Source organism: Pinus tabuliformis, chromosome 6 (assembly GCF_031772625.1).
Source record: "Pinus tabuliformis cultivar Carrire ecotype Pingquan chromosome 6, CPIR1, whole genome shotgun sequence".
Classification (NCBI taxonomy): Eukaryota; Viridiplantae; Streptophyta; class Pinopsida; order Pinales; family Pinaceae; genus Pinus; species Pinus tabuliformis.
In genome coordinates, this window is record NC_142292.1 from 1,576,935,461 (window position 1) to 1,576,956,968 (window position 21,508).

The window sequence follows — 21,508 nt, forward strand, 5'->3', positions numbered from 1 at the left end:
GGAATATCCACGAGAGAAAAGTTTTGGAAGAAAGAGCACATAAACAACCAGCTAGTGCATCTCAAATAGACCATAGAGTATACCAACAACTACAGTGGAAAACAAATTATTATTAGTGTACCTTGAAAAAAAGAAAACCAATAGAGATCCTTGAAATCATCCAGAATCAGGATAAAAGCTGGTTCTAACTTAGATAATTATGCTTAGACATATTACACCCAACAACATTAGCAACTACACTAGTGAAGGCTACAATTAATCCATCTCCCTACACACCTATAGCCAAAATTATTTCCCTTGTGAATTTTTTAACTAATGCTTCCACAATCCAATCTTTTATCCTTAGTGTTTGCTTCTCGCAAAAGTTGTCATAGATATTTTGAAGTCGGCATATTGTCTGCCAACATATATTCTATAATTTTCCTCCACCATCCTTCAAGTGAATCTAATCCATGTTGGCGATGATAGTCAAGAGTTCCAACATAACAATGTGCTAACAACAACAAGTGGATAGAAGTAGTGTTCAAAATAAATGAAATACTAAAAAAACACATATTAAAAGACAATCGATGGAGGCCCCGAAAAGTACTCCAACTATTTTACTACCTATCCACGTTCAGCGAAAGTGCCTCCATCGCTCCTCTCACCAATAACACCTCTGTTGTAGGCCTCCATCACCATAAATCCCATCAATTGTTGTCAACCTCCATCACTCTGTTTCCTGAGGAACCCATCAATAGTGTAAATACAAATGCCTAATCCTTTAACTTTACCTTTTTTCTTAGCGTCTCGTATTGAAAATTTACAAAAGAAATTAAATTTTAAGACAGAAGATTTATTTTGTCTTAAATTTTTTTATTAAAAGCCCCCTCTGTGTATTAGTTCCAAATGCAATGACAAGCAAGTTGTCTCTAATCATATCAACAAAAATCGAAGGGACAAAAGAAGAAGTGATGTATAGGAAATCTTGCCAGGAAAAGTTGTCTCGTTCTTGTCTCGTTCTTCAGAGTCATCTACCACCACAAAATGAAGAGCCCAAAAAATCATTATCTTTATATAAGATAACATGAATGGTAAGTGAAATAGCAGCCTCGATATATGCGCGAGATAGTTGTAGCCTGCAAACTAGCGAACTTAGGATGCACTCTTAGAGTCAATTTTGTAGGTGTTAGATAATAGTGTCTTAAATTGATAAGGTTTTCTATTAATAGTTAATTGTCTTAAATGGGTTTCGTCTTAATTTGCATTGTCTTAAGTGTTCATTGTCTTAAATATAAATATTTGTCTTAAAATATTTTTGTCTCAAACTGTTTTTGTCTTAAATATAAAGTTTTATCTTAAAATATTTTTGTCTCATATTGTTTGTCTTAAATATAAAGTTTTGTCTTAAAATATTTTTGTCTCAAATTGTTTTTTCTTAAATTTTATATTTAAGACACTTCAATTTATATTAAATTTTAATATAAAATAATTAAAATAAAAAGTTACTTCTTAAGACAAAAGATTACTTTTGTCTTAAAAGTTCCCTTCTTGTACTAGTGAACAAATATTATATTTTCATCTTGTACATGCAATATCATATTCCTAGTGGATGAGATGATATGGTTATTAATATTTAGTTAAATTATCACAATAAATACGTAATTTATGTGTTATTTTTTATTATGTTTTAATAGTTAGGTTCTAAGGCTAATAAATTTGAAGTGTATAGTGTAATTAGTTTATATTTTCTTTCAGGGTTGTAATTTTTTTAGTTGAAGCATCACATTGTGACAAAGATTGTCTCAATATGAAAATCAACCATGGTCAATCATGCTCCAGAATCACTAAGATTGTCTCGAGATGAAAATCAATCATGGTCAACCATGTTCACCTATGATCCTACGTTGCATTTTGATAAGGATTATTTCAATATGAAAATCAACCATGGTAAACCATATTTACCTTGTCAACCTTAGTCAACTATGGTTATCATTCATATGCTACTAATAATCATGTTAGACTTTAAGCTTCTGTGGTGGTTTTTTGGAGTAGCATGATTCGGATTATCCACGGTATTATGTTCCTTATGTCGATGTTTCGAACCCCAAAGGAGGTCCATCATCAGGACCAAAATTTATAGAATATGAATGATAGTTTTTTGAAAGAAGAATCTTCTGACCAAAGTATATATACACAAAACCTAGAAAATGATAAATTTTTATATAGAATTCGACCCTTACAAATATATGATAAATAGTTAAGGGTCGGCTTCTATATAAAAATTTATCATTTTCAAGGTGTTTATGTATATATACTTTGGTCGGAAGATTCTTCTTTCAAAAAACTATCATTCATATTCTATCAATTTTGGTCCTGATGATGGACCCCCTTTGGGGTTCGAAACATTGACATAAGGAACATAATACTATGGATAATCCAGATCATGCTACTCCAATAATCATGTTATTAATTAATTAATATTATTAGTTATCAATCATATGGTTATCAACCATATTCAATTATAGTCAACCATTGTTGACCAAAGTTATTCATTGAATATTTGGTTTATAATATTCGAGTTTCTAATATTAATACACATTTACCGATGTAGTCTCTCATAGATTTCGGTTTCTAATATATTTGGTAAATGTGGTTTGTCAATATGAAAATCAACCACGGTCAACCATCTTTATTTTAGGGTTTATAATATTTATCTTAGGGTTTATATAGCTTGAGTTTATAATATTAATGCCTTGGTTTTAATATTATTCCCTTGGGTTCATAATCTCTTGGGGTTTTAGTATTATTCTTGTGGGTTCATTATTTCTAAGGGAATAATAATAAAAATCTCTTGGGTTTATTAATCTAAGAGTTCAATAATGTTTGAGCATGGTCTTACGTTGCATTATGACAAATATTGTCTCAATATGAAAATCAACCATGGTCAACCATGTTTCTTTAAGGGTTTATAATATTTATCTTAGGGTTTATATTCCTTGAGTTTATATTATTCCCTTGGGTTTAATATTATTTCTTTGGCTTTATCATCACTTGGGTTTTTAGTATTAATCCCTTGGGTTTATTTTTCGCTTGGGTTCATAATGTCAATCATGTTCAACCATGGTCAATCATGGTCAATCATGATCAACGATGGTCAATGTTGGTCAAACATGTTTAATAAATTCAATCATGGTCAACCATATTCCAACGTCACATTGTGACAAAGATTATCTCAATATGAAAATCAACCCTTGGGTTAATATGGTCTAACATCGCATTGTGATAACTATTGTCCTGATATGAAAATCAATCATGGTTAAGCATGGTCAACCGTCATCCTACATCACATTGTGATAAGGATTGTCTCAATATGAAAATAAACATCGTCAACCATGGTCAACCATGTTTATTTTAGGGTTTATAATATTTATCTTAGATTTTATATACATTGATTTTATAATATTCAGCCCTTGGGTTTATAATATTAATCCCTTGGGTAAGCCATGGTCTAGTGTCACTTTGTGACAAACATTGTCTCGATATGAAAATCAATCATGGTGTACCATGGTCACCTATGGTCCTACATTGTATTGTGACAAGGATTGTCTCAATATGAAAAGAAACCATGGTCAAGCATGTTTATTTTAGGGCTTATATACCTTGGGTTTATAATATCAATCTCTTGGGTCTAATATTATTCCCTTGGGTAAATAATCCCTTGGGGTTTTAGTATTAATCCCTTGGGTTTATTCACTGATAGTCAACCATGGTCATCTATGGTCGATGGTAAACAATGGTCAACCATGGTCATTGATGGTGAACCATGGCCAATGATGATCATTGAACATATTCAAGTTTGGTCAATGATGGTCAAACATGGGTTAAAACCATGTTTAAGCATGGTCAATGATGGTCAAACATGTGTTACAACCATGTTTAAGCATGGTCAATGATGGTCAAACATGGGCTACAACCATGTTTAAGCATGGTCAATGATGGTACAACATCACATTGTTCCAAAGATTGTGTCAAAATGAAAATAAACCATGGTCAACCATGTTTATAATATTATTCCCTTAGGTTCATAATCCTTTGGGGTTTTAGTATTAACCCCTTGGGTTTATTATTCCCTTTAGTTTATTGCTCGAAGAGTTGATATTCCTAAAGTATAATATCATTCATAGGGTTTATAATTTAATAATTAGGGTTTATATATAATTATTATTACAATATAATTTTTGTTATAATATAATATATTTATTATTATATTAAGATTTAATTATAATATAATATTATTATTATAATTATAATAATTACAATTATAATTATAACATTAGGGTTTATAATATTGAGTTTTTTAATATTATGGTTTATAGCATGAATCATAGGTTTCATATATTAATATTAGAGTCTATAATATTAATCTTAGGGTTTACAACCATGGTTTATCATGGTGAACCATGGTCAATCGTGGTGAACCATGGTCAATCATGGTGAACCATGGTCACCATGGTAAAACCATGTTTCAAATGTTGTCAGCCATGGTTCAATGCCGCATTTTGGCAAAGATTGTCTCCATACGAAAATCAACCATGGTCAACCATGGTCTAATGCTGCTTTGTGACAAAGATTTTGTCGATATGAAAATCAATCATGGTCAAGAATGGTCTTATGTTGCATTGTAACAAGGATTGTATCAATATGAAAATCTACCATGGTCAACCATATTTATTTTAGGGTTTATAAGATTTATCTTAGGGTTTATATACCTTGGGCTTATAATATTAATCCCTTGGGTTTAATATTATTTCCTTATGTTCATAATCCCTTGGGGTTTCAATATTAATCCCTTGGGTTAATTCGTTGATAATCAACCATGGTCAGTTATGGTCAACCATGGTCAACGACGATCAACCATGGTCAATGATGATCGTTGACCATGGTCAACAGTGATCATTGGCCATGGCCATCCATGGTCAACCATGGTCAATGATTGTAAACCATAGCCAGCCATGGTAAAACATGGTCAAGGATGGTCAACCATGGGTTACAAAAATGTACAATGATGTTCCAACATCCAATTGTTACAAAGATTGGCTTTTGTTCTAACAATGAGTCTTTGAGACTTGAAAAGTTGACACAAAAATAACTATTGTGGATCTAATTCCAATGCAAAATCACACAGAATTATAATATAATTATTATAATTATAATTATAATATTAGGTTTTTTAATAGGAGGGTTTATAACAATAATCATAGGTTTGATATATTAATAATAGTGCTTATAATAAATTAATAAACTAATATCACAGTTTAAATATTATTTTTCAAAAACAAGTAATATTTGGTTTTAATAAATTAATTTAAATATTATTTTTCAAAAACTAACCATTTAATATAGCCATTACATATTAATATTTTAATAAATTAATAAACTAATATCATTATTTAAATATTATTTTTCAAGAACTAGTAATATTCGGTTTTAATAAATTAATTTAAATATTATTTTTCAAAAACTAGCCGATTAATATAGTCGTTACCTATTAATATTTTTAATAAATTAATGAAATAATATCATTATTTAAATATTATTTTTCAAAAACTAGCCGTTTAATATAGCCGTTACATATTAATATTTTAATAAATTAATAAACTAATATCATTATTTAAATATTATTTTTCAAGAACTAGTAATATTTGGTTTTAATAAATTAATTTAAATATATTATTTTTAAAAAACTAGCCGTTTAATATAGTCATTACCTATTAATATTTTTAATAAATTAATGAAATAATATCATTATTTAAATATTTTTTTCAAAAACTAGCCATTTAATATAGCCGTTACTTAATAATATTTGTTTTTAATATATTAATAAATTAATATTATAATTTAAACATTATTGTTCAAATATAGTCATTACTTGAAATTATGTCTCTACATTGCTCTCTATTTAAGCCTTTGCCATGGGGACACCTCTTCATCTGGTCTTGATGATAAACCACACTTGTTGGTTCAAAACGCGTCGGCCAAAAAATTCTCTCATGTGATTTCTACCAAAAGACTTTGTTTAATTCATTATGGATCACAGAAGCTTGAATACAGAGCTTATAATATTAATCCTCACTAGGTAGACATGGATAAACTTAGGTTAGAAATGCATGTTTGTCAAGATAGATAGACCTTCTTTGATACTGAACTTATGGATGAAGTTTCTCACTAGCTCCTTGACCTTGGGAATACCAAGGGTAGGAGAAACCATTACATGCATGTTAGTACTCTTCACTAGCACTTGAGGACTCTATTGAGGTGAATCTTAAAATCAAAGTATGATGATAGAAATGATATGATTTCATTCCTTAATGACATCAATTAGAACCGATGAGAAATGTGGGATAACCTTGACAAGAAGCTTGCTTGAATCATATGGAGAAGCACATCCAATGTGAAGTCAAGCTTACAGTACCCCTTCTACCAACCTAGGAGACCTGACAGCTATGAAATTTTCTGATTTCTAAGATGATCACTGTAATGTCTCCAGCATAATTTTTTTTACATGGTGTTACCAACGTATGAACTGGTTCTTATGACATGTAACCTCATGACATGTCTCGGCACTTTACTGTTCTGGCCTTCCATAACTTTTATCCGTCAAGCAACTCATTATTTCCGACAACAGTAAAAAGGTTTGGTCCTATTCACTCAGGTTTCATTAACTGCTTGTTACCTTGGGAAATCTCCCAACTCCTCACGATCTACAAAGAGATAATACAGAGGGACATATGGCAATTTCTATTAATTGCACGTTTGATTATCTGTACGCTTGATCTGTGCTTTGGATTCTGTGTGGTTTTTTATGACTCTGCTCTGTGCATGGCACGAGCAGGCTCGTTCTCGCAACTTTTATCCTCGGGCTTGCTACCCCATCAATGGTGGTCATTGAGTTTTCGATATCTATGACTTAGGTTCCTTTCCGGGTTGACTCAACTATAACTCATTTGATTATGTTGTTCCACACTTTGGTGCCAACTCCATTTTTCCTGTTGCTTGCGCTCTGCGACCCGCTATGCTATGGCTCCAGCGCCTTGCATGCGTTAGCGCTCTTAGAACCAGGTTATGGTGTCGGCGTTGTTGGCAAGATCAGGTAAGTTTTCTCTTCAATGATTAGAATTTCCTGTCATAATGTTCTTCTGGTCCAATTTTTTTAACATCACTAACTAATGGTTGCTCAGTTCTAATGGTAGGGACCCTTCACCAGGATTCCAGAGCTATGCACTGTTGATGTGTGGGAGCGTTTCGCCAGACTCGCCACCAAAATCCTAGGTAAGGGGTTCATCTTTAGCTTGAAGGTTTCAGCAAAATTTGCCTTGTTGCAAGCTAGACAGAGTTTTGATTCTACTGTTTAGCTGTAATGGTTCTCCCAGTTAGTCTACAGTCTCACAACATTCAGAGTTTTTGTGTATTTGATAGGCTGAAGGTTGTAAGGTGTTGAAATCCTATACGACCATTCGTGTAGAGGGTTTGACTCTAGCATGAAGGCTGAACAGTGATTATATAATGTAATTTTAAACTACTCCTTACAAGGGTTTCATCCCAAGGCTTCTGTTTATTTAATGGACAATAGTATTTCAGTATTAATCCTCTAGGGCTAACTTGAGAGATATCAGTCTATTGAAATTTTACTTTTTTCCTGTATAAAATTCGATATGTCTATGTATATTATTCAAGGTTTGAATATGAACTGGCTTTTTCTTAGCTACACCTGTTGCACATTAACATGTAATACTTCTTAGAATTCTGGCTCTTCATTGAATAGAGATGCACAGCTGTAACAACCTCGGTCAAGGTTCTTTGTCTTACTGTCTTTATGGATTGTAACGGGTTTTTAAGGAACCCACTCTGTTTGACGTTTGCTTTATATTTCTTTATTTACTTGGTCGATGCCAGAGGATTGGAGCGAGATTGTGTACTCTATCTTACATGTTTTTGTATCAGTTGTCAGAGATTTAATATATGTTACAGCCCTGTGTGACATTCGTTCTTCGTCTTATACAGTTAGCATAATTGTAAAAGGGTTTCACCCCCGATTCCTTTGATTTCCGCATTTTTTTTATGGAAAAGTTATGATCTTATCTTTAACTGCTCTCGTCCATTTGCTTAAATATCACTTCGTTCTGTTTTTTTAACAAATGACTCAATAAAATTATCATCACCTCGCTTGTTTATCCTGCTCATTGTATAATCAAAACTACAGTTATTACCCATCATACTTATTCGCATGGCTCAGGGGTTACCAATTCGGCACGCCAGAGCCCGCGTCTGTTAGTGCCTTAGGGTAAGATGTTCCTAGGGTTTTCTTGCACCATTGACACCTGGTAAATTTCCATGAAATGCATATATGCCCTTAGACATCCTTTCCGAGCATTAAGATTCACAGTTTGTTCCAGTTTTCATTCCCTACACAACAGAGTTTAGCAGTGGGGAAAAACATTGCTTGCCCAAGACATTTAATTTTACCCTTCCCTCAAGAATTCCTTGGTCCTCAATAGGGGTTTCACATTGGTAACACCCTACTAACAGCCATCTCATCCTATGAGGGTCCTAAGTGTACATCATCTTCTTGCTTTCTTTAACACGCAGATAACATCTTTAATTTGTAAATGTTATTATTGTAATACTGCCTCTGTTTTATGAGTCATAGCTACATAGAAGTTTCTGTTTCAATTCTTAAGGTTTCCAAATGACATAGACTTACTTAATCACAGCAGTTAGAATTTTCCATACCTGTCTGTTCAATGTGCCAATATTACTACAACAGAACTGCTCCCTGTGTTGTGGTGATCCTCGTACTCCTATGGAAGAAGAAATTTCACTTGTCTGCCGCTTCTAATTTTCCACCCAACCTTGAGATTCGTCTTTTGGGACCAGAATCTCTCCCCCGTGCTCTCTTGCAGGACCAGTGTCCTTGGCAAGAAATTCCGCACCTAGTGCTTGGCTATCTGGTCATTACCAGACTTAGCCATCCATCTTCTTGTAGTTTTGTTTTTCTCTACCTGTCCTCTACATCACAGACTAACTCCCCCCTTCCTTTTTTCCTCCTAGAAACTTTTCTAGTTAGGAGAGGCAGTTAGGGTTGCAACCATTGCAACCATTTCCCAACTTCCTCCTTCAGAAGTTGCCAGCATTTTCCAAAAACATTTCTTATCTTATTAAAGAAATAATAAAAATATTATTAAATTCCAAAACAGTTAATAATGTCATATTTAGTTTTTAACCACAGTAAATTCAAATATTTACATTTCCTGGGGCATTACATCTCCCCCTCCTGAAATTGGACATCGTCCCGATGTCCGTTGACCAAGAACAACTCCGAGTAAGCTTTTCTCATGAACTCTTCATCTTCCCAAGTGGCCTCATCAGGCCCAAAGTGCTGCCATTGCACTTTAACTTGGGTAATAGCTCGCTTGCCTAGCTGTACTTCTCTCCGGTTGAGAATGCTCAATGGCTCAACCAAGACTTCTCCTTCCGCTTCAACCTGCAACATGAAATATTCTAAATCAGTTTCTTAAAAGAAAACTTTTAGACTGGTCTACTGGAAGTAATCCTCACCTGTATATCATGCCATTTGATCACATGTTTAGGATCATAAACATATTTCTTTAACACAGAGACATGGAAGACATTGTGGACCCAGATGTGACTTGGCAGGGCGAGCTGGTAAGCCACCAGCCCAATTCTTGCCAAGACTTGGAAAGGTCCACAATATCAGGGTGCCAACTTGGCACACCCACTCCATTGCAGTGTACTCCTCCTTGCTTGAATTCTCACATAAACATGGTCACCGACTTGGTATTCTTTAAACCTCCTCTTCCAGTCAGCAAAGTTCTTTTACCTATCCTAAGCAGCTTTTAGATTAGAGCGTACCCTTTTGACCATTTCCTCCATTTCCTTAAGCATTTCTGGCCCTAACCTTAATTTGTCTTCAGGTCCACCCCAGCTTGAGGGTGTGCGGCACTTCCGCCCATACAAAACCTCAAAGGGGCTCATTTGTAATGAAGTATGATAGCCGTTATTGTATGCAAACTCAACCAAGTGCAAATACTCCTCCCACTGAGTTGGTTGCTACATTACATATGCCCTTAACATGTCTTCTACCACCTGGTTCACCCGCTCTGTTTGTCTATCGGTCTGGGGGTGATACGCTATACTGAAGTTCAGCTGTGTCCCTAATTCTGCAAATAATCTCTTCCAAAAGACTGACGTGAATTTCACGTCACGGTCTGAAATGCAATTTAAACACATTTTTCATGAAGATATGGGCAATATGTACAACTCTGTAGGTGGATTGCACAGGTATAAAATGTGCTGCTTTGCTCAATTTTTCCACCACCACCATAATGGAGTCATTATTCTTCTTTGTCTTAGGTAGCCCCGTTATAAAATCCATAGAAATGGTTTCCCACTTCCATTCTGGAATGGGTAATGGCTGCAATAGCCCCGCTGGATGTTGATGCTCTGCCTTAATTTGTTGGCACTCTAAACACCATGCCAAATACTCGGCCACATTCTTCTTCATACCTGGCTAGTAGTATTCTTTTCGAAGCGCAGTGATCATTTTCTGATATCCTGGGTGTCCAGCATAGTGACTGATGTGAAATTCATCCAGAATCAGGTTTTTAATGCTGTTTTGATTAGGTACATATAGCCTTTTCTTGTAGTACAACGTTCCAGCATCATCCGTCTCATATCCTTGCTAATTCTTCTCGCTGGTAGACTGTTGTACTTGCTGTTTTATTTGTTGGTATACAACATCTTGCTCTGCTGCTTTTTTTATCATTTCCTCGAAGGGGCTTTTCCATTTGCTGAAGGAAATTTCGTACAAACATTGTACTTTCTGACTTAAGGCGTCTGCCACCCGGTTTTCTTTCCCCTTCAGATGTTTGATTTCAAAGTCAAAACCACTTAAGAAATCTACCCACCGAGCTTGCCTAGCGTTTAAAGTGGGCTGGCTAAAATAATTGGTCAGACTGTGGTGGTCGGTTAGTAATAAAAATTTCCTTCCCATAAGATAATGTCGCCACATCTTCAAGGCGTGTATGACGGTTGCCAACTCTAAGTCATAAGCAGAATATTTCTGCTCATGCTCTTTTAGTTTCCTTGACTCGTAAGCAATTACTTTCCCTTCTTGCATCAACACACCTCCCACACCTTCCTTGCTTGCGTCAGTGCACACCACATAGTCCTTATTAGGATCAGCTATGCTCAAAATGGGTGTGGTGGTGAGCAGATGCTTAAGCTGCTCAAAACTTCTTTGACATTCCGGGGTCCATTTGAATGCTCTTCCTTTTTTCTGTAGGGAGGTGATAGGATACGCTACTCTTGAGAAACCTTCTACAAATCATCTGTAATAACCGGCTAACCCATAAAGGACCTGATGTCTGCTACATCTTTCGGTACGGGCCACTCCATTATGGTCTTTATCTTTTCAGGGTCCACTGTGATCCCTTCCTTTGTGATTATATGGCCCAGATACTGTATTTCTTCCTTGAAGAAGTCGCACTTGCTGAACTTGGCATATAACTGGTGTTCTCGGAGGGTTTGCAGCACCAATCTGAGGTGCTCCTTGTGCTCTTCCATGGTACGAGAATATATCAATATATCATCGATAAATATCAGCACAAATCTGTCCAAATATTGATGAAATATGTTGTTCATCAAGCACATGAAAGTTGTGGGGGCATTATTCAATCCAAACAGGTGCACCACAAATTCGTAATGTCCATACCTTGTTCTAAAAGTTGTTTTAGCTATGTCCTCTTCCTTAATCCTGATTTGGTGATAACCTGATCGCAAATCGATCTTGGAGAATACTGTGGCACCTTTCACTTGGTCGAACAGTTCATCAATCCGAGGTAGAGGATACTTATTTTTGATTGTCAGTTTATTCAGCTGACGATAATCTATACACATGCGAAGAGTCCCGTCTTTTTTCTTAACAAACAATACTGGAGCTCCCCAAGGAGACACGCTGGGACGAATATAGTTTTTGTCTAACAGCTCCTGTAGCTGCATTTTTAACTCTGTCAACTCAGGTATACTCATTCTGTAGGGTGCTCGGGATACTGGGGCTGCCCCCGGTACCAATTCGATAGTAAAGTCTATATCCCTCTTAGGTGGCAGTCCAGGAATCTCTTCCGGAAACACATCAGCAAATTCTTGTATCACAGGGATGTTGTCCAATGTGGCTGTCTTATCTTTCGAGTTAGCATAGCCCACTTGGATGGCATAAATTTGACACCCCTTCCTAATGCATTTTGCTAACTGAGATGCAGTTATTGGTCGAATCTGTACTGGCCGCTTAATTCCTTGCATCTCTTGCCTTGCTCCATGTTCATCCCTATAATAAATAGTCTTTGTTTTGTAGTTAACCAATGACCAGTGTTTTTCTAACTAGTCCATACCGATCAGAACATCATATGAACCGAGGGGAAGCACATTTAAATCTGCCATTACTAGCTGCCCTGCTATTTTTAAGGAGCAGTTATTGACTTTTGCAAGCACTCGCCTCTTGGCCCCTGTAGCCAGCTGTACTAGCCACGGATTCTTGAATTTAACAGATTGTAGTTTACAATGTTCTACCACCTTAGGACTAATATAACTTAATGTGGCTCCAGGATCAATTAAAATAGCTACAGTAAGGTCTAAGATTTTACCTTCGAATTCCACCATGGTCGGCTGGTACTCCACCTGACAATCATCCAGGGCTGCATTAATCCTCGGTAGGCTATGTCCTATGTCGCCGACTGTCGATGCTTCATGGATTTGGGATAACTGTTCAGTTCCCTTTTGCTGCGGACAATTTTTGACGTAGTGAGGCCCTCCACAACCCCAACACTGCACTGGAGGTCTTGCTGTCCCTTCGCTGTCCAATTTTGCAGGCTGTTCGCCGACTCTGGACTCATTGGTTGGCTTGGATCTGAATGAATTTTTCTGTACAGTCCTGTTGTTTTTCCCCTTACCAACTCCCTTGCTACCACTACTGTGATTCCCTTTATTGTTTCCAGCTGACTTATTACTTCTCTTATCGTTCCATCTTTTACCTGGGATTTCCCCCTTCTGTTTACTCTGCTGGTAACAAATCCTGGCTTTACGTATTGCTTCGTCCATTGTCTTTGGATTGTCAAACTCAATCCTTTCCCGCATATACAGAGGTAAACTACTAACAAATCTTTGCACCTTAGCTTTTTCCTCTCTAATATAAGGCACATAACGAAGCAAGGAAGTGAAACGGGTGATAAATTTGTCCATGGTCTGCTGCCCCAACCGCAAGTCATGGAATTCTCTTGCCTTTTCGTCATAAAAATGCTCGGTCAGGTATCTTTCCTTAAAGTACCTTTGAAATCTCTCCCAGGTTATGGTATGTTCACTTACCCCTCTTATGATCTTAACTTCTTCCCACCACAGGGTGGCTTTTCCCTGTAGTTGGAAAATGGCCAACCATGCCTTAAGGTTGTGATCGTATTCATATAGTTGGAAATATTTGTTCATATTAATCAACCATGCCTCAGCTGCTTCTTCCTGCTCCCCGTCAAAGTGTGGCGGTTTAATCTTACGGAATTCCCCTTGCAACTCTATCCGTTGCCTCTTTGAAGTCTATTGTTCAGATGCATTATCAGATCGCTCCTCCCTCTCTTCTGATCCTTCAGGTTCTGTGTGGTGATTCTATTCTTCTGACATTGTTTATTGCTCCATAGTTAGTCGTGCATTATCTTCGCGTAACCGAGCCATTTCATTTTTCAATTCCTACACTGTCTCCAAAATAGCATGATTTGTATTGCGAGCCTCCTCCCTGAGCTGTACCCATAGCTCGGGATTACTCTCAGGGCCAGGTATAGGTCCCTGACCCATTGCATACTTGCGTGATGCACTGTCCCCTCTTCTCATACTGTTAGTCTTCCGGTTTCCTATCTTTAACATGAGAAAAATAAATCATCACACTAACTATTTTTTTTTAATTGGAATTGCTCAAATAGGGACAAAATAAATTGTATGAGCTGTTTTCTATTTCAATTACATTTCAAATTTCAATTCTCAATTTCAATTTCAATTTCCAGAGGCCTCAGTTTTGTAACCGGGCTCTGATACCAATTGTAATGTCTCCAGCATAATTTTTTTTTACATGGTGTTACCAACGTATGAATTGGTTCTTATGACACGTAACCTTGTGACATGTCTCAGCACTTTACTGTTCCGACCTTCCATAACTTTTATCCGTCAATCAACTCGTTATTTCCGGCGACAGTAAAAAGGTTTGGTCCTATTCACTCAGGTTTCATTAACTGCTTGTTACCTTGGGAAAGCTCCCAACTCCTCATGATCTGCAAAGAGATAATATAGAGGGACATCTGGCAATTTCTATTAATTGCACGTTTGATTATCTATACGCTTGATCTGTGCTTTGGATTCTGCGTTGTTTCTTATGACTCTACTCTGTGCATGGCACGAGCAGGCTCGTTCTCGCAACTTCTATCCTCGGGCTTGCTACCCCATCAATGGTGGTCATTGAGTTTTGGAGATCTATGGCTCAGGTTCCTTTCTAGGTTGACTCAACTATAACTCGTTTGATTATGTTGTTCCACACTTTGGCGCCAGCTCCATTTTTCCTGTTGCTTGCTCTCTGCGACCCACTCTGCTATGGCTCCAGGGCCTTGCATGCATTAGCACTCTTAGAACCAGGTTATGGAATCGGCGCTGTTGGCATAATCAGGTAAGTTTGTTTTTCAATGATTAGAATTTCCTGTCATAATGTTCTTCTGGTCCAGTTTTTTTAACATCACTAACTAATGGTTGCTTAGTTCTAATGGTAGGAACCCTTCACCAGGATTTCAGAGCTACGCACTTCTGATGTGTGGGAGCATTTCGCCAGACTCGCCACCGAAATCCCAGGTAAGGGGTTCATCTTCAGCTTGAAGGTTTCAGCAAAATTTGCCTTGTTGCAAGTTAGATAGAGTTTTGGTTCTACTGTTTAGCTGTAATGGTTCTCCCAGTTAGTCTACAGTCTCACAGTATTCAGAGTTTTTATGTATTTGATAGGCTGAAGGCTGTAAGGTGTTGAAACCCTGTACGACCATTCGTGTAGAGGGTTTGACTCCAGCGTGAAGGCCGAACAGTGATTATATAATGTAATTTTAAACTACTCCTTGCCAGGGTTTTGTCCCGAGGCTTCTATTTATTTAATGGACAACAGTATTTCAGTATTAATCCTCCAGGGCTAACCTAAGAGATATCAGTCTATTGAAATTTTACTGCTTTTCCTGTATAAAATTCGATATGTCTATGTATATGATTCAAGGTTTGAATATGAACTAGCTTTTGCTTAGCTACACCTGTTGCACATTAACAAGTAATACTTCTTAGAATTTTGGCTCTTCATTGAATAGAGATGCACGGCTGTAACAGCCTCGATCAAGGTTCTTCATCTTACTCTCTTTATGGATTGTAACGTGTTTTTAAGGAACCCACTTTGTCTGACATTTGATTTATATTTCTTTATTTACCTGGTCGATGCCAGAGGATTGGAGCGAGATGGTGTACTCTATCTTACATGTTTTTGTATCAGTTGTTAGAGATTTAATATATGTTACAGCATTGTGTGACATTCGTTCTTCGTCTTATACAGTTAGCAGAATTGTAAAATGGTTTCACCCTGGATTCCTTTGATTTCCGCTTTTTCTTTTTTATGGAAAAGTTCTGAGCTTATCTTTAACTGCTCTCATCCATTTGCTTAAATATCGCTTGGTTCTTTTTTTTAATAGATGACTCAATAAAATTATCGTCACCTCGCTTGTTTGTCCTGCTCATTGTATAGTCAAAACTACAGTCATTACCCATCATACTTATTCGCATGGCTCAGGGGTTACCAATTCAGCACGCCAAAGCCTTCCTCTGTCAGTTCCTTAGAGTAAGATGTTCCTAGGGTTTTCTTGCACCATTGACACCTGGTAAATTTCCATGAAATGCGTATATGCCCTTAGACATCCTTTCCGGGCATTAAGATTCATAGTTTGTTCCAGTTTTCATTCCCTACACAACAAAGTTTAGAAGTGGGGAAAAACATTGCTTGCCCAAGACATTTCATTTTACCCTTCCCTCAGGAATTCCTCGGTCCTCAACAGGGGTTTCGCATGGTTCAATTTTACTTACTATTCCCTCGGCTTTCCTACGGTAACACCCTGCTAACAGCCATCTCATCCTATGAGGGTCCTAAGTGTACATCACCTTCTTGCTTTCTTTAACACGCAGATAACATCTTTAATTTGTAAATGTTATTATTGTAATACTGCCTCTGTTTTATGAGTCATAGCTACACAGAAGTTTCTGTTTCAATTCTTAAGGTTTCCAAATGACACAGACTTACTTAATCACAGCAGTTAGAATTTTCCGTACCTGTCTGTTCGATGTGCCAATAATACTGCAACAGAACTGCTCACCTCTGCTCCCTGTGTTGTGGTGATCCTCGTACTCCTACGGAAGCGAAACTTTCACTTGTTTGCCGCTTCTAATTTGCCACCCAACCTCGAGATTCATCTTTCGGGACCAGAATCTCTCCCCCATGCTCTCTTGCAAGACCACTGTCCTTGGCAAGAAATTCCGCACCTAGTGCTTGGCTATCTAGTCATTACCAAACTTAGTCATCCATCTTCTTGTCTTTTTCTTTTTCTTTGCCTGTCCTCTATAGCACAAACTAACTCCCCTCTTCCTTTTTTCCTCCTGGAAACTTTTCCAGTCAAGAGAGATAGTTAGGGTTGCAACAACTGCAACCGTTACCCAACTTCCTCCTTCAGCAGTTGCTAGCATTTTCCAAAAACATTTCTTATCTTATTAAAGAAATAATAAAAATATTATTAAATTCCAAAACAGTTAATAATGTCATATTCAGTTTTTAACCACAGTAAATTCAAATATTTACATTTCCTGGGGCATTACAATTACCTACTTCAGATTTCTTATGGTTGTTTTTCTAGACCTTTATCTATATGATGTTTAATATATCGAAATTACTTTTTTAATGTAGAAACTTTGTTATATCAGGTACATGTGAACAAATCTAGTGAGAGTAAGACTATTATAATTTTGAAAAAATGTTATCAAAGATATAATGTGCTGACCAATAAAATACTTTAAAAAATAAAAAATTCAATTAATATTTTAACAAATATATAATTAACAACAAACATTTTCCTACCATCCCAATTCATAAATTCAAATATAATAATCAACTTATTAGGAAAATATGATATTATTTTATCCATCCGATAAATGATAAAATTCCTTTTTGCATAACAAATTTCACCACACGTTAGATACATACTTAAAACACAACATAACTATTAAATAACACATATATATAGAGATATATATATATATACATATTTCTACGATTATATTATTAATTATTTTATAATTTTATAAAAAAATATTAATAAAAAAACTAAAAAATAATAATTAATATATAGCTAAAAATTTATTATTTTTATAATTTAATAATAATGATAAAGGTATAATAGCTAATTGATTTTTTTTCTAAAAAGCAAAAAAAATTCTTCTCCAGCATTCCATTGACTAAAGTGAAATGTTTTAACCTATATTGAATTTTAACCCTAAAAAGAGATCTTAGTTTTTCATTAATCCTTAAACAAAAAAACACACTTTTTACCATAATCATTTTGAGATTGCATTCAGTAATAGTAAAATATTTATTTTTTATTACATTCTAAGATTCCATTCACCTAACTAAAATATTTAAGTTATATTAAATAATTGTTATAAAGACTTTTAACCCTTAATAATATCTTAAGGTTACATTGCATTAATTATTTAATATTATTTACTTCGTCGAACGTATGTTGTGTAATGGTACCTGGCGTCCTCGAGGGAATAACACACCATCTTCCACGGTCTCATATTCAATGTTGCAACCTAGTGTGGACGTGATGACTAATCATTTTTTAGACATTCTTCCATTAGTGTCAAGTCTATTTATGAATCGCTGTAATGATTTAGAAAACAAAATTGTTCTCCCCGTGATCCGGCCCTCTTAAATTTCTACTGTGCTCATTTGTCGTTTCCTCATAATTTCTGCATTTTTCTATATTTTTCTTTCTTGTCGTCGTCGTCTACGAGAGGTTATAGTCTTTGATTTTGGCTCTTGTAAGAACATCTGTGACAGATGTGCCCTTCGAAATCACAAATTATAATGGTCACATGATAACTATTTTCCAAACGAGCAGAAGAATATAATTGTTTCTATATATACTCAAGCCAAGGGGCCAGTGCCATATCTGTTTGTTCCCAGCAGAGGAGATCGTCAGCGGTGGAGTTACAGTAAACGAATATTCAGGATGGGTAGATCTCCTTGCTGCTCAAATGAAGGGTTCAACCGCCGGGCCTGGACCAAAAAGGAGGATATGATTCTGTCTGATTACATTCGAATTCACGGCGATGTTGGATGGAGAAATCTCCCTCAAAAAGCAGGTAAATTTGACTATATCTCTTATTATTTCTCTAGAGAATCTAAGTTAATGCCTTACTCTTTAAGTTCTCATTAGGGTTAAGACATGTAAACCTTAATAAATATTGAAAAAAATTGGTTTTACAGTTCTTATGAGGTGTGCAAAGAGTTGTAGAATGCGGTGGCTGAACTATCTTCGTCCCGGCATTAAACGTGGAAACATTTCCCACGATGAAGAGTAACTCATTATTCGGATGCACCGTCTTCTAGGCAATCGGTATGTCCACAATGATTGAACATCATCTATTTACTCACCAGTAGTTATTGATTCCTTCTGTCGGTGTCTCCAAAGTTTCGAATTATTAGTAGCAGAGTGAGAGATTGATGCAATAAGTACAACACAAGTGTCTTTATATGTGTTTGCTTGCCTGCAGGTGGTCGCTGATAGCAGGACGACTGCCTGGTCGAACAGACCATGAAATCAAGAACTCCTGGAACACCCATCTACGCAAGAAGCTGCGGTCAATGAACGAATCTCAACCCAATTCAAGTACTCAAAATGTGAAGATGAGATCAAAATCTCCTTCTCTCCTGCAAAATCATGTCTTCAAAACCCCTCCCCTCAAAATAACAACGGCGATGAAACAAGCTGAAATGGCACGTCCAAATGGCTGCAATAATCGTAGTTCAGATGAAGCTTTCAAATTATGTAAGGTTTCAGAAAATAAGAATTTCTCCAAGTCGCCCTGCGACATACTCGTGAATGATTCCATCACAGAAGACGTTATTCTCGTTCAAAAAGAAATGGAAAGCTTTACCTGTTGTAGCTGGTCAAAGCAGCCGTCCCCATATTCCGATCGATTTGCAGAAGATGCAGCTACTTTAACCGACAGTTTGTCATATTTAAAGGAACTATCGACTCCCCACTGGAATCTAATTTTTTCTACATCCAACTGTTCATTGGACTTTGGATTAGAAGAGTTCTACATGGGACCGGCTACACTAGCTGAGGAGATGATTGAGTTTGAAGATGTATCTTCTGATGAAAGCAATATGCAGCCAATTAATAGTTGTACAGTGGCTGGTTACCGACGAAGGGAGGAATTTCACGATAAAAGTACACAAGACAAGGAATGGATTGAAGCCAACACTTTTGAGGAGTGATGCTGTCAATTTGAAAGTTTATTAAATTAGTATAAATTTTAATGTAATGGTAAACTTTTGCAAAAATATTTGAAGAAATTTTGTTGTAATTTATTTTTTCACTTATAAAAGTTGGTTTCATAGAGTTGTTACAATGGATATAAGTAATTAATGCTGCACTTTTCACAATTGATTTAGTAAACTCAGGCTAACACCTCTGGGAATGGGTATAATGAATTAATGGCATATTCAAAAGAATGTTGTTTATTTGAAAGTTTATCAAAATTTATAAATTTAATGTAATAATATTTATAAATTTTAATGTAATAACGTTTGTGGAGAATATTTTTTTTAATAAGGTATTTTAAATCTATATATTTAAATAGATCTACTTTAAAGGAATCTAACAGTTCAAATTAAATAAAATCTCTTTATTTTAATTTATATGGTGCTTTGGATTTCAGTGATGTTAAGTTATTTACTTAAAAAGAAAAGTTTAGGGAATTTTTATTTAGATAAAATAGAGGGATTTAGTGTCTTCCCCGTGGGAAGAAAAACTAGTCAAATTTTAAGAAGTATTTTAACAAGAAGATCAATGTGAGTTTCAAATATTTTGTTGCATTAAAAATTTAAAATATTAAGTACCTTATCATAAGTTAATATTTGTTTAAAATTGTAAAATATTAAATTCCTTAATAATGGTTTAAAAGTTTATTTGATTAAAAAAATTATCTTATTTATTAGATATTATCTTATTTTTATCCAAATAAGTAAAACAAAATGTTAAAACAATAAGTAAATAATTTACTCAATATTTACCATGAGCGAAAGTGCCTCCATCGCTTCTCTCACCAAGAACACCTCTGTTGTAGGCCTCCATCGCTCTAAATCCCATCAGTTGTTGTTGACCTCCATCACTCTGCTTCCTGAAGAACCCATCAATAGTGTAAATACAAATGCCTCGTTTAACTTTTACCTTTTTTCCTAGCGTCTCAAATTGAAAATTTTAAAAGGAAATTAAATTTTAAGATAGAAGATTTATTTTGTCTTAAAAAATTGTCTTAAAAGCCCCCTCTGTGTATTAGTGCCAAATGAAATGACACGAAATTTGTCTCTAATCATATCAGCAGAGATCGAAGGGACAAAAGAGGAAGTGATGTCCATGAAATCATGCCAAGAAAAGCTGTCTCGTTCTTCAGAGTCATCTACGGCCACAAAACGAAGAGCCCAACAAATCATTTTCTTTATATAAGATAACGTGAATGGTAAGTGAAATAGCAGCCTCGGTATAGGCGCGAGATAGTAGTAGCTTGCGAATTGATAGACTTAAGGTGCACTCTTAGAGTCAATTTTGTAGGTGTTAGATAATAGTGTCTTAAATTGATAAGGTTTTCTCTTAATTGTTAATTGTCTTAAATGGGTTTCGTCTTAGTTTCCATTGTCTTAAGTGTTCATTGTCTTAAATATAAATCGTTGTCTTAAAATACTTTTGTCTGAAACTGTTTTTATCTTAAATATAAAGTTTTATCTTAAAAAAAAATTGTCTCAAATTCTTTATCTTAAAATATTTTTGTCTCAAATTGTTTTTTTCTTAAATTTTATATTTAAGACACTTCGATTGATATTAAATTTTAATATAAAATAACTAAAATAAAAAGTAACTTTTTAAGACAAAAGATTTATTTTGTCTTAAAAGTTCCCTTCTTGTACTAGTGAACAAATATTATTTTCGTCTTGTACATGCAATACCATATTATTCTTAGTGGATGAGATGATATGGTGATTAATATTTAGTTAAATTATCACAATAAATACATAATTTTATGTGTTATTTTTTATTATGTTTTAATAGTTAGATTCTAAAGC

General features: G+C 35.4%; 1 pseudogene; it reads left to right on the plus strand.

Moving 5' to 3' along the window:
* The first annotated feature begins 18,389 nt into the window (after positions 1 to 18,389).
* Positions 18,390 to 19,663, plus strand: LOC149264822 (transcription factor MYB3 pseudogene; annotated as a pseudogene).
* Positions 19,664 to 21,508: the final 1,845 nt, after the last annotated feature.